Source organism: Esox lucius, chromosome 3 (assembly GCF_011004845.1).
Source record: "Esox lucius isolate fEsoLuc1 chromosome 3, fEsoLuc1.pri, whole genome shotgun sequence".
Classification (NCBI taxonomy): Eukaryota; Metazoa; Chordata; class Actinopteri; order Esociformes; family Esocidae; genus Esox; species Esox lucius.
In genome coordinates, this window is record NC_047571.1 from 20,384,868 (window position 1) to 20,400,390 (window position 15,523).

At 43.7% G+C, this 15,523-nt stretch overlaps 1 pseudogene; it reads left to right on the plus strand.

Annotated features, from left to right (window-relative positions):
- Positions 1-14,345: 14,345 nt before the first annotated feature.
- LOC105007597 lies at positions 14,346-15,081 on the plus strand (annotated as a pseudogene).
- Positions 15,082-15,523: the final 442 nt, after the last annotated feature.

Below are 15,523 nucleotides of genomic sequence, written 5' to 3' on the forward strand. Positions count from 1 at the left end.
TACAGGTGTGTACGTCCAGGGGTGTATTACAACACTAGATACCCCGAGAGATTGTCTGGAGGAGTTGTGTTCTTTCCATTCCCAAAGCCGAAAACACAATGTGAGCAGTGCCTACAATGGATCAAACAGTGTGGACGGCCCCACTCCCAGTTAAATGTGTCGAACATTACGAAGCATATATGTCTGCTCAAAGGTAAGACTACCAGCTAACTAGTTATCGTGTTGTCTAGATCTACTAACTAGAGGTAAGAACATAAATTGGACCAAAGATATGATTACCATGGATATCATTGTCAGAATGTTAACCAACTCTCTAAGCTAAGTTTAACGAGCCCTTTAGCTTTAGCCATATTTTAGCCATATTTTGTTTTATCTATTTCATTTTATTATATTATCTGTTATGCACCTTTTAAGCCAAAGCAATTTCCTATTTGTGAATTCTGTTCATCAACAATGGAAATAAAACATTCTGATTCTCAAAACTGCTATTCTCAAAACAACAGAAACATTTTATTTAGCTTTGAATGGCTTTGATGCACATGTAGGTTTAGCTAGCTAACATACCCAGGTGTTTTAACAAAATAGCTACTCGCAATAGACAATAATAGACCATAACATATGAAAGAGAACTTACCCGGCAGTGCAAGAGCATGACTGGTCCCCAAGGCTGTGCTGGTTGCATTTGAGGTACAGGTCATGGGGTTTCTCAGATTTCGCTTGAGACCGGTAAGCATTAGCCTCGATAGTAGTCGTGTCTCCTTCATTGCGTATTTTTATATTTTGAATACTACTGTAACCCCTTTTGCCTCGATCTGGAGGTATTGCTCCAAAAAAGGTCACTGACACGCACGGGTATACTTCTGCCCGTCATGGCAATCTGTCGCGCTGGTCGTGTTTGACCATTTGTTTGTCGGACGTAGCAACAGTAACTAAGGGGGCGGGGCTCGGCGAAAGGCTAATTGGGACATTGCATCCCTTCCTGTCATCCATGAAATGAGGAGAAGACAGAATCCAAACCAAGCAATTAAGGAAAAGGTCAGGTTGTGCCATGTATTCTCCTATTTCACACATATATACACACATTGTGAGAGACTGACACTTTTCACACACACTTCTACAAACACACGTGTGTATGTCCAGCTGTGTATGTCCAGGTGTGTATATACAGGTGAGTTTGTCCAGGTGTGTATATACAGATGTGTATGTCCAGCTGTGTATATACAGGTGAGTTTGTCCAGGTGTGTATATACAAATGTGTATGTCCAGCTGTGTATATACAGGTGTGTATGTCCAGGCGTGTGTATACAGGTGAGTTTGTCCAGGCGTGTGTATACAGGTGAGTATGTACAGGTGTGTATATACAGGTGTGTATGTCCAGGTGTATATATACAGGTGTGTATGTCCAGGTGTGTATATACAGATGTGTGAGTCCAGGTGTGTATATACAGGTGTGTATATACAGGGGTGGATGTCCAGGTGTGTATATACAGGTGTGTATGTCCAGGTGTGTATATACAGGTGTGTATGTCCAGGTGTGTTTATACAGGTGTGTATGTCCAGGTGTGTATATACAGGTGTGTATGTCCAGGTGTGTTTATACAGGGGTGGATGTCCAGGTGTGTATATACAGGTGTGTATGTCCAGGTGTGTATATACAGATGTGTGAGTCCAGGTGTGCATATACAGGTGTGTATGTCCAGGTGTGTATATACAGGGGTGGATGTCCAGGTGTGTATATACAGGTGTGTATGTCCAGGTGTTTATATACAGGGGTGGATGTCCAGGTGTGTATATACAGGTGTGTATGTCCAGGTGTTTATATACAGGGGTGGATGTCCAGGTGTGTATATACAGGTGTGTATGTCCAGGTGTGTATATACAGGGGTGGATGTCCAGGTGTGTATATACAGGTGTGTATGTCCAGGTGTGTATATACAGCTGTGTATGTCCAGGTGTGTATATACAGGTGTGTATGTCCAGGTGTGTATATACAGGTGTGTATGTCCAGGTGTGTATATACAGGTGTGGATGTGTGGGAGTGCTGTATTACAGCCACACAGTCAGTATGTGTGTCAGAGACAATTGGGTCATTGCATCCCTTCCTGTCACCCATGAAATGAGGAGAGACAGAATCCAAACCAAGCAATTAAGGAAAAGGTCAGGTTGTGCCATGTATTCTCCTATTTCACACATATATACACACATTGTGAGAGACTGACACTTATTACACACACTTCTACAAACACACGCCAAAGCGAAATTCCAGTTATACAAATTTTTTACACTTTTCTCCTGTGCTGTTACCAAGCCACCTGTCTTTCTCCCCCACCTCCTCTCTCTATATTTTGTTCTCCTCGCTTTCTCCACCACATTCCCCTTTTTCTCCTTCAGACACACAGTTCAGTGAGAACACACAGAGTCAAATTCCTGATTCAATTAACATCTGATTGTTGTAATATTGCTTTAATATTGTGCTGCTGAGAGCAGCTTCATATTTCAGACGTAGGTCTCATTACACACACACACACACACACACACATGCTATGGCAGGTGAAAAGGGACTTTAATAAGCTATTGAAACGACCTAATGTGCATACCACCGCGTATGCGACCGTATATACGTCTATACACGTATGCAACCGTGTCATTCACACACACACACATGCACACACACACACACAAACACACACACAGTCTTCTCATAGGAAACAGATTGAGTTTGCTCTGTCATTTACACAAGTCTGGCCTATAGATCAGGCAGGGAAAGGGGAGGACAGGAGCTGCTATCTACTCTCCTCTGTACTCTCAATTCTAAAGTACTCACTTTTCTTCTACTCTATTGTGCTCACTAGTCTTCTGTTTTATGGTGCTCTCTTCTTCTACTTTATTTTACTGAAGTGGTTTCCAATCTTTTTTTGTAGCGCATCTTGGTGAAATTCAACAAGTTAGAGAACATTAGATGTAATGACTTCTCTGATCTACAGCGCACAGCATATAATCTACGCTGAACCAAAAATAAAGAAATTAAAAAGTGTCAAGTCTTGATCCCATGTTTCTATGAAACAAAATTTCAACACACAATGTATTTCAATGTTTATCCACAAATGTGTTCAAATCTCTTGGTTACAGTAACGTTTCTTCTATGCAAATATAATCTACCCACTGGACCGGTGTGGCATTTCCAGAAGCTGACTGAGCAGAATGAACATTATACAGGCGCACCTTGCCACGGGGAGATGAAAAAGCCACTCCACTGTAAAGTAATATGTAACTCAGTCACAATGACACAGATGCCTCAGGTTTTGGCCTGCTGATTCCAAGAATGTCTACCAGAGCTCTTTAAGATATTAAAAATCATTTAATATCTTTGCCACCAGCTGCATTTACCATCATTTTAAACAATGTGATAGTATGTTCAACCAGCATCGCAACGCTAGTTCACAGTCCTGGATAACCACATCTGGGTTCACCACCTGCTTGATGCTGTGAGACCAGCCACTTCGTGCAACTGATGGAACTGTGGGTTTACACACAACCCAAGGATTTCAGCACACACTGTCCAAAACCGTCTCGTGGAAGACCAGGGTCTTGATTGGACTGCAGTTTGGTTTTGTAACAGACCAGCATGAAAGTTCTCACCTCTGATTGCTTGCTTGGCACGCTGGAGAAGATTGCTTTTCATGGATGACCCATGTCCCTCTGTCCCCCCTCTCCTCCCTCCCTCCCTCCCTGGTGGGTCACACCATGTCCCTCCCTCCCTCCCGGTCCAGTGTAGGGTAGCTAGCCTCTGGCTTCAGCCTGATATAGATCACTGTGTGTGTGAATGTGCAGTAAAGGTTGACACTAACAGAGCTGTGACTAGGAGGGATGATGGTGTGAGCTATTCTTACTGAAAGATTTCACCCAAACACAGACACTGTAATGGTGGTTAGAGAGATTTCCAGAGAGAAGGACTTGACAGCTGAGTTCACCCATCATAATGTTGCCCTCCTACAGGCTCCCTGTCACCACACAGACAGCCAGACAGAGAGAAAAGGAGCGGGGAGAAAGAGCAAGAGTGAGAGAAGAGGGGAGAGCGAAGGGAGAGGAGGGAGAGAGAGGGAGGAAGAGACAAAAACAGAGTGAATGACAGAGACAAGAGAAATAAGGGGTGCAAGAGACAGACAGACAGACAGTAGAGAGAAGAAGGAAGATGTAGAAAGAGTTAAAAAAGAGAATGACAGATTTAGTCAGGACAAATAAGACAGAAATAAACAGGGAGAGGGAGTTTGAGACAGACGGAGAGGGAAGCCTCTCATTCAAGAGAAAAGAGGCCAAATGACAGCATGTTTGTTTGTCATGATGAAGACATTGATATAAAGCAGCTCATTGCTGTGTTACTGCTGGCTGGCCTGGCCGGGACAGACTGTCAAATACACTTAGAGAGGCTGCCTGCAAGGTGGCATCACATAAATCATGACAAACCGCCTCAGTCGTGTGTGTGTAGGTGTGTGTTGCGCTTGTGTGTGTGTAGCGTGTGTGCGCGCATATGTACAGGTATAACCATACTTGTGGAGAGCAATGATCCCTGCATATTTAAGTCCCCATGATAAAAACAGATTTTAGGCTCAGGATATGTCTGAAATGTAAGCAATTGGTTCCTAGCAATTGGGTCATGAATGCTTTTTTTTGGGGGTGAATAACAGTGTTTCAGATTATTTTCATCTATTCCAGGGGATGGGTCATGTACATCTTAAATAACTGACGGATTGAAAACACGGCCATTTTAATTTACATCAGACGCTCAGTTTGCCAGTGTTTGAGTAGAGAATCATTGCAATGGTTCCCACAGGGACAGTAAAACAAATGCATGTGTGTGTGTGTGTCTGCTATCTAAAATGTTTTTGTGTGTCTCACAGCCTTGGCACTATGGAACTCTGGGATGCCATGACCAGCAACTCACCTCTGAGCTGAATTATTCACACATACACACACATGCAAACACCCACACTCCCTGGCAGACATACAGTACTAATGTCATGTGTGTTAAATGCTTTAGCTTCACCTCTTATCAGTCCGGCTGCACAGGTCGTTCTGCCAGGCACCATTTCCATATCCACATTGCACACATATTACGCCAGAATGGCTGACATTTTATACACATCAATACATTGTGGTGCGCCAGGAGAATGTGTATATTCTGTCCCGAGGCGTGCCATGGTGAATAACAGGGCTATATAGCAGGATCTGAATGGGCACCAGAAAGAAGAGACCACCAGCACACACACACACACACACACACACACACACTAGATACCTTAATTAACTAGTCAACAGACAAGATACCTTAATTAACTAGTCAACACACAATATACCTTAATTAACTAGTCAATACACAAGATACCTTAATTAACTAGTCAACACACAAGATACCTTAATTAACTAGTCAACAAACTAGATACCTTAATAAACCAGTCAACACATTAGATACTTTAATTAACCAGTCAAGACACCCTTAACTGATGTAATGACATTAAATAGAAATATAACATTCATTGGCAACAAATGACACGTGTCACCCTTTAAACTACTACTACTGCAGAATTATGGCTACTAGTATTACTGTATGTTTAATGTATGTTTAACTAAAATTTTTCTATTATATGTTTGTCACTTATTGCAAACATACAAAACACACACTTGCGCACACATGAACATGTACACAAATACACACACAAGAACAGTCAAATCCTGTGAACACACACTCACTCTTAAAGACCTTAAAGTGGCATAGAGGAGATTGTGAACTCCATTTGAACTCAGGGGAAAGTGAGGTGAAAAACAATGTTACCCCACTTATACACTAACCAATGACATTGCAGCCTTCCCATTCATACACTAACCAATGACATTACAGCCTTCCCATTCATACACTAACCAATGACATTGCAGCCTTCCCATTTATACACTAACCAATGATATTGCAGACTTCCCATTCATACACTAACCAATGATATTGCAGCCTTCCCACCCACACACTAACCAATGACATTGCAGCATTCCCATTCACACACGAACCAATGACATTAGAGCCTTCCCACCCAAACACTAATTATTCACATAGCAGCCTCCCCAATACATGCTATGCGGCTTTCAAAATAAAACAGATCGTTAAAGTAGGTGATAAGTCAAAACCATAGCAGCACAGGTAAAAAAAATCAACTCATACCTATGCATACCTCTTATAGAGAAAAGATTACTACATTTGGGGAAACTGTTAACTGTGAGTAGTCTCAATCTCTCTGGTCCTGCATGCGTGTCTGGGGGAAGGACTGACTGACGGTGTCTACATGACATAGGGGGTCAAAATGTGTCATTACCATTTCCCTTCTTCTGCTGTCATACAGTATAATGGACAGCCAGGCGTACATACATTTAACCTTTTCAATCCTCACCCTGTCAGAATGTGGCGGACTATGTGGTCACCACAGCCTTCATGAATCATTCAGTACAAGGACCGAGACCTTGGTGCTAAGAGCCTTGTGTCTTGAAATGTTTCATTCATATCAAGTTGAAGGTAAAGACACTAAGCAACCTTGATATGTACTGTAATGCTTTACTAGAAAAGACCGAGCATTTCAAATGCACCTCTTCCTTTGGTTGAGGGTACCAAGACCCATTTGTTTTGGAGGTGGTAGTAAATAGGGGGTGTGCCATACTTGTGACTCCTATCTGTTCATCACAATTGATACTCATTGTCATATTTAGTCGTGATTGGAAAACAAGGAAGTGCACCATAAATAGGTTTTCAATAGTGGTAAAGCCTATATCTCAACTGTGCACTATTACACCATCACCCAGATCACTTATGAGTGCGACTCCGATGTTCCTTCACTTGTTTATGGTTTAAAAACACTCAACAATGTTCAAATAGCAAATTCACATATATTTTGCCATTATATTAACAAAACATGGAAATGATTAATGCATGGCTGCCTGCTACTGTTATTTCCCCTCATCGCACCCACCCACCCCCCCCTCTGCTGTTTCACTTCGGAGAGGGGGAAAACACCTTAAATATGCCAAAACATTTGGACAATCAGCATAACGTCTACATATGTCATTTCATCCTTTAATAATCTTCATCCTCCAATAGTCTTTTGAAAAAAACATCTGGGATTAGTAAAAATAGAACACAGCGCACATAGCTGCAGACACTCCTTCAGTAATCAGCATACACAAAGAAACAATACCGGGGCGAAGGAAGTAATAGCTTACAAACTACAGATGATTTGATCATATTTTGTTGTACCGGAGAGAAAGCAGAACCCTGAGAGGAGTGAAGACTGGGGAGCTGCCGATGTATGCCGGTCTGGGGAAGGGAGGGAGAGCAGCTTCAACCCTGTGTTTGCTAGGGAGAGAAACTGACATTTTTGTGTATGAATGTGTATTAGTACTAATACAAATGCTCACTGTCTAAGAATAGGCATCTTAATGGCGGTCTATCCAAGGAATTCTGATGAACACACGTGATGAGCGCTCAGCATTCCACACGGCTCTAAGCAACCTTCTCCAATGACTGATTATCACATTAAACAATTGTCATATAATAATCGTATCATACTCATATCCTGCGCAGTCCTCATATCTGTAACAAAATTTCGCTTTTTTTTCCAGAGCACTCTGCACACCCCTAGTAGTAAAGAGCCAACATGGCCGTGCTTCTGTTCCAGTGTATAGCGGCTGGAGGGGCTCTATAAAACATGAATGTGTCACTTTGTGTGACCCCGGCTCACTGCTTAACAAGGTCTCTACAGAATCTCAAAGCCCAAGGCTAGAGCCTCCTCCAAGAGCTATTAAACATGGATCAACACACAAACACACACACTCCTCTCTGATCAGCCCAATCTAAATGCTAAACCAAAAGGCTCTCTGAGGGGTAAAGTACAGGCTGCCCTCTCGAATACGGGCACATACATCAGTGAAGGTCCCATCACACCACACAGAAGTACAGTGTGTGTGTGTGTGTGTGTGTTGTGTGAAAGAGAGATCCAGATTTTACCATGCGTGGACCGATTCTAAATTTGGGTACCAGAAGTCTAAGAAAGATAAATCATGCTTCTTCTGAAAAGAAGCATTTAGGGTAAAACATTCTCTTGTTAGAATTGGGGATGGTGTTAGTTTTATTCATGAGGGGCTAGGTTTAGGGTTAGGTGAAAGATTATTGAGGTCATTGCTAGGTCATGGTCATTGTTAAGGGATAGGGAAAATAGGGGATAAGCCTCTCTCCAGTGAAACATTTATTTTTTTTGCTTTGCCAATTTCAGGTGTTGCCAATAAGAACTTGGTAGGGACAGACATAGTTTATACTCAGCCATTAAGAGTCACTACCTTCCATCAGCCAGGCTGCAGAAACAGTGATGTGAGGTGCATTACAATGTGTCCCCTATACTGCAGACCTTTAGCATTAAGATTCAGCATCAGTTTCCTCTGAGGTGGGTGTTGGTCTCTGCTTTGTATTCGTCCACCTGCAGGTCTACCAATCTGTATCTATCAGCACCAAGCTCTGTGGTGTCAGCCAGGCCATGGGAATGGATCTCTCTGTCTTGAACACACACACACACACACACACACCTGGTTATATGCAGCATCTGAGCCCCAGCTAACACAGTAATGGCATTAAAACGAATAGATCCAACCAATAGAGAAAAGAGAGAGGAGTGTGTGTGGGTGTGCGTGAGTGTGTGTTTAAGAGAGCAGAGGACACCCTGATGGAGATTGACTTGCAGGATAATGAAAACCCACTTCTGCTCTCCAGAGAGATCTATAAAGAGAACCCAATGACGGGAAGAACAACTCGCTATAGGAATGAGTGAATGCCTGAGAGACCAAAGAGATGGAAGACCCCAGGGGGAGAAAAGGAGAGAAGTTGGGGAGTGTGAACGAAGATCAGAGCACCTATGCTTTCAAACAACCCTTGTGGATAATGACTCCCACTTTTTTTCCCATTATCAATTTCCAGCCAGCAGGCACTCACCAGAACACTGACGGTTATGAAGGTACTCACCAGAACACTGACGGTTATGAAGGTACTCACCAGAACACTGACGGTTATGTAGGCTCTCACCAGAACACTGACGGTTATGTAGGCACTCACCAGAACACTGAAGGTTATGCAGGCACTCACCAGAACACCGAACGTTATGCAGGCACTCACCAGAACACTGACGGTTATGTAGGCTCTCACCAGAACACTGACGGTTATGTAGGCACTCACCAGAACACCGAACGTTATGCAGGCACTCACCAGAACACTGACGGTTATGCAGGCACTCACCAGAACACTGAAGGTTATGCAGGCACTCACCAGAACACTGAAGGTTATGCAGGCACTCACCAGAACACTGACGGTTATGTAGGCACTCACCAGAACACTGACGGTTATGTAGGCACTCACCAGAACACTGACGGTTATGTAGGCACTCACCAGAACACTGACGGTTATGCAGGCACTTACCAGAACACTGACGGTTATGCAGGCACTCACCAGAACACTGACGGTTATGTAGGCACTCACCAGAACACTGAAGGTTATGTAGGCACTCACCAGAACACTGACGGTTATGCAGGCACTCACCAGAACACTGAAGGTTATGTAGGCACTCACCAGAACACTGACGGTTATGCAGGCACTTACCAGAACACTGACGGTTATGCAGGCACTCACCAGAACACTGACGGTTATGTAGGCACTCACCAGAACACTGACGGTTATGTAGGCACTCACCAGAACACTGACGGTTATGCAGGCACTCACCAGAACACTGAAGGTTATGTAGGCACTCACCAGAACACTGACGGTTATGCAGGCACTTACCAGAACACTGACGGTTATGCAGGCACTCACCAGAACACTGACGGTTATGTAGGCACTCACCAGAACACTGACGGTTATGTAGGCACTCACCAGAACACTGACGGTTATGTAGGCACTCACCAGAACACTGACGGTTATGCAGGCACTTACCAGAACACTGACGGTTATGCAGGCACTCACCAGAACACTGACGGTTATGTAGGCACTCACCAGAACACTGACGGTTATGTAGGCACTCACCAGAACACTGACGGTTATGCAGGCACTCACCAGAACACTGAAGGTTATGTAGGCACTCACCAGAACACTGACGGTTATGCAGGCACTTACCAGAACACTGACGGTTATGCAGGCACTCACCAGAACACTGACGGTTATGCAGGCACTCACCAGAACACTGACGGTTATGCAGGCACTCACCAGAACACTGAAGGTTATGCAGGCACTCACCAGAACACTGACGGTTATGCAGGTACTCACCAGAACACTGACGGTTATGTAGGCACTCACCAGAACACTGAAGGTTATGTAGGCACTCACCAGAACACTGAAGGTTATGTAGGCACTCACCAGAACACTGACGGTTATGCAGGCACTCACCAGAACACTGAAGGTTATGTAGGCACTCACCAGAACACTGACGGTTATGCAGGCACTCACCAGAACACTGACGGTTATGCAGGCACTCACCAGAACACTGAAGGTTATGTAGGCACTCACCAGAACACTGACGGTTATGCAGGCACTCACCAGAACACTGACGGTTATGCAGGCACTCACCAGAACACTGACGGTTATGCAGGCACTCACCAGACCACTGACAGTTATGCAGGCAGGCCCCTGTTTGAGGCTCCTTGTTTAACTGAGGCCAGTCGATATGGTGGTAGCCCACTAACAGCCCGACAGCGCACCCCCAACCATGGCTAAGCAACACCTGGTACACCATCGTTTACTGGGGGGCTTGAGGAGGAGAGGACCAGAAAGAGGAGGGGAGGAGGACAGACGAGGGGAGCAGCAGAGAGGAGGTTCAGGTGTGTGAGTGGGGTTTTTAGCCCCTGAGAAGCCCTCCTCTCTGATCCCATGACAACACTGATATATAATTCATGCCAACAAATGGAAAAAGGAGAGTTTACACCAGAGGAAACCAGACACACACACGGACAGATACACACAAAGACACACACACACACATACACATACCAACAGGTGGAGATGGAGGAGGGTTTACATGGGGAGCACACACTTCTTCCATCCCACCATCCCTCTCCAACACAGCATAATAGGCAATTTCTCAAATGTCTGTCTCTCGGGGGCCCGGTCCAGACCGTCACTATGGTGATGGAGCGTTGGGTCTATTCTCAGTGACAGAGATGATATATAGATAGATAAATACTTCATTGATCACCATGGGGAAATACAACAACAAAATACCAACCCACAGCCCAAAGTGCCTAAGTGCCATTCTGTGTGTTCCAGAAACGTCATCAGGGTATTTGGAAAGGCAGAGGGGAATTCAGATTCTGGGAAATAAACGTTGCTGGCACCTCATTGGATGAAGAAAAGTAACAGTCACGTCCAATCCCCTCTCTTACTGGGCCATCGGTCAGTTTGAGTGGGCAGGTTGGGTGAACAGCTGCATGAGCCTGTCTGTGATTGTATTGTAAACTATAATGTCTGTAGTGTCTAATGTGTGTTTGTGTGAATGCATGTGTACATACAGTATGTGCAGATACAATGTGTGTGTTTGGTGTGTGTGACAATGGCCCCTGACGGTGAAAACTGTTTTTTCCTTAGCATCAATAAGAGCTCATCCCACATCATCCACAGCTCCTGAAGGTGATATGATCAGTAACAGTGTGTTCAGTGGCGGCCCTATCTCTCTCTTACATCAGAGTTGCATGAGCGTCGGCAGGTATAAACCCCCTAAGCTTCAGGATTACTCATCTTTTATTCAATCCCTCCCTTCTGGAGGAGAGGGAAGTGGGGGCCGCGAGAGGAGAAATATAATTTATCCCTTACGCTACCTGATGAATCTGCTCTGGGTGGGTAAACTATTTATGAGTCTCGGTGCAAAAATTCCTCCATAAGTCTCTTCTCCACACCTCGGCTAACCAAATCTAATTCGGCTTGGTGACTCACAAACACGCGCACACACAACCGGGCACAGATACTGTATCTGCATACACATACAAATTGTAATACCTACAGACACACACACACAAACACACACACACACTGTTATTAGCAAGAATTCCAGGCTGTACACTCATCTATATTGTATGCGACTGACAGGGCTGCTGAATGAGTCAGGTTTGGTCTTTGTTAAGAGAAGAGCAGCCTTCACAACAGTGTTCATCTTCAGCGTCACCTTCCTACAGCCTTGTTCACACCAGGCACAGCATAGAATTACTGTACTTTAATGCAAACATTGCAATCAATTTACAAAGACATAGCAATCAATTTTCCTCATCATCATAACCAGTATCGCAAAGACGGATGAAAGCCTACTTGTTTTTGTGTCTAGCAAGGTGTCGAGCAGGAGTTTCCTCAAATTAGGTTTCACTGTACTAGATTAAATGAATAATATGAATATTTATTTTCCACAAAAATGTTCCTTAACTTTTTTACCAACTGGGTCTAGGAAATGTCCATCTCAAATATTTAGCCTAAGTCTTGAGCTTTGATCTTGTAGGCTACTACAAACATTTTGCAGCATTTCCTGCGAACCCATAAACACATACAGTGGTTGAAAGCCACATATTAGCTCTTCTTTGGTGGTACATCAACTTCCGTTTCTGATACCGTATGGAAAAGCACTGCACAAGTTGGAAAAATTTCACCTCATTCTGTTTGTGTCCCACCTTCCCTGACAATTACAAATGCAGATTAGGCCTAAGCCTTCAGGTCATTATAAACAAGATCTTGATACACTGAGCAACACTCCTACTCTGAATTGTTTGATACATAAGCCCCTTGAGTTTGGGGTTTCAAACATCCTCCTGTTTTCATGTACTGTATAATTTTGTTATTCACAAAAATGTATAATTGAGAAATATAGTAGCCTACATCTACAGCTGTATCACTTCTGTAACATGTTTTTGAGCATTACCCAGAGAGGAAAAGAAACCATAATCAAAATGCTAAATAATCAATGACATGCCGAAAAAATATGACACTTGAAAACATTGTGTCATTAAGTTTCAATAGCAGTATAAAAGGGTCACGTAATACAATTATTCTCTTAAATATATGAGATTCATAGTATTACTGAGTGGATAGATATTGTTGTGCATATTTCTGGGAGACACAAATTGGAACATATATAGATGTGGGAGATTACCACAAGAACACTAGAAGCATGTTCTGCCCCGAACTTCAAAAATCCACCAGTAAGTCGCAATATAACCGTAAACAGTTTACTTTTTGGCTTACTATTACGTAGATGCATAATTTGTTGGGTGTTGGTATAGCTTCTCAACATTATTTTGTCACGCATTTACATCAAGTTTGAAAATTTAGCTAGACACCATTAAGCAGTGTTGAAAAGCTGCAATATGCACTGAAATAATATTTATTTTAGGCTTACTACAATGTAGCCAATGAAGGCTGTAGCCAGTGAAGTTTCAAACTATCCTGAACAAATCCTAATGCATAATTTAAGTCTGTCCAGGATCGAACACCGGTCTCTGTGCGTGGAAGTGCCCTACTCTAACCACTACGCTATTTAACATGGAATTAGCGCTGTCATTAAGTGATGGCTGCTCTTCCGCGGTCTGGCAAAAAGGGGATGACTATAACATAACTGAGGCAAAACCTAATGCTTCAGACATTGAATAAATATTTTAAAGTTGACAAAGCAGTTAACATTATCTATCGTTAACAATAATTTGCTAACTAGATTGTTTACGAGTAGGCTAGTGGCCTATGAAACCTATTGTATAGACAAACTTGCCTCGGTGGCAAGCCCAGTAGTTTGTTTATTACAGTATTGATAACATAATTATAATTGCTGTTTAAACAGACTACAGCTTCACAGGTTCTCTTTACGTAATTATGAAAAAACATATAAATATATTTTGAAAGTTCCTCAGACCTACTTGAAATCAGTAAGTATAATTACACTTGTTTCATTGTTTTTTATGTTACATTTTAGGCTATATTACTCAGGTTTACAAACACTATTGTAAAACGGATTAATATCAACAAATACTGTTAAAAGCCATTTTGGAAATGTATGTTGAGTTATCTATTGCCGATATGGAGAATTATTTTGACTGCTATGGTCTTCGGTCCAAGCAGTGCAGTATATTGGTAATCTAGTCCATTCAGGATGGCGTTTTTGCCCATCTAGCTAGGCATACTGAGCTGATACTATGGATTTAATTGCCCTAATATCGAAGCACTTTCTTTACCACAGGCACTACCGACCATGGAATCAACAACATCCATCTCCAATATTAAGACGGCTGTAGTATCGGTTGGTAACTTAATGGAAGTCCAGACCAGGAAGAACACCAAAGACAAGACCTTGAAGCGCTATTCACCATGGAAATGGACGATAAAGAAGAGCTCCAAAAACGCCCAGGCTAATGACAACACCAACCAAAAGAACATCACCCATCTCAGTAATGAGAACGTGGAGACAAAGCCGTTGAAAAGCACCCAGGACCAGACCATCTTGAACAACTGCTCAACCCTGGACAACAGCTCCAACAATGCCACCTCTACAGTCGAGAAGGCCCAAGTGACCAACACCAACATGGCCCCAGAAACTGCTGCCTGAGTTCCTGTGCCAGCGCTGCCCCTGATCCAGGTCCTGTCCTCCATGGACCTGGTGATGTGGCTGCAGCTGGTGGACCAGTACCTCCTGGATCACCACTATCAGAGGCAGAGCAGCATCAACCCTTCCAGCCTGGTCTTCCTCTACATGCTGTGCCGTGAGGTGGTCTCCTCCGAGGTGGCCACTTTGCACAAGCTTCATATTGTGGTGCTCACCTGCAATGTACGTAACCTGCTCCTACATGGGCAGCGAGACGGGCTCCCCCGTGAGACCCTTCCTGGTGGAGGCCTGCAGGCAGACATTCTGGACGCGCTGTATGTCCACCATCAATAAGCACAGTGGCGACATGCTCCTGATAAACACCAACCCTAGCTTCTTCTGCAAGGTGTTTGCTGATCTGAAGAATCAGAAAGGGGACCTGTTCAATCTGTACAGAAGTCAGTGACTGGGCCTGGGCCAGGGAGGGTTGGGGGTGGTTGTAGGGTGAGCTTGGATGGGAAGATATAATTGATAAATGTGAAGGGTTAATATGTGAGCCAAGAACCCACATCTATAACGATGACAGCAAAGGACTGAGCTGGCAGCGTACGATCCACTAACCGTTGACTGTCTGATGTGTGCACGGTCTGCCACTGGAGGGTTAGAGGCAGCCTTTAGTGGTCACTAGGGCTCAGATCATGAACACACAACCTGCATCTCGGGCCCTTTGACTGTGAACTAAACCCCTATGTTCCCTCACTGTAGGGAAAGGAATGGACAGTTCTGCAGCAAACAGTATCGGATCTCCATGGTGAAGTCATGTTGATTTATATATGTGTCTGGAGGAACAGGATTCTGTGGAACCCAATGGTTCTCATGACCTTGTCGGAACCAGTCACATTGATTCA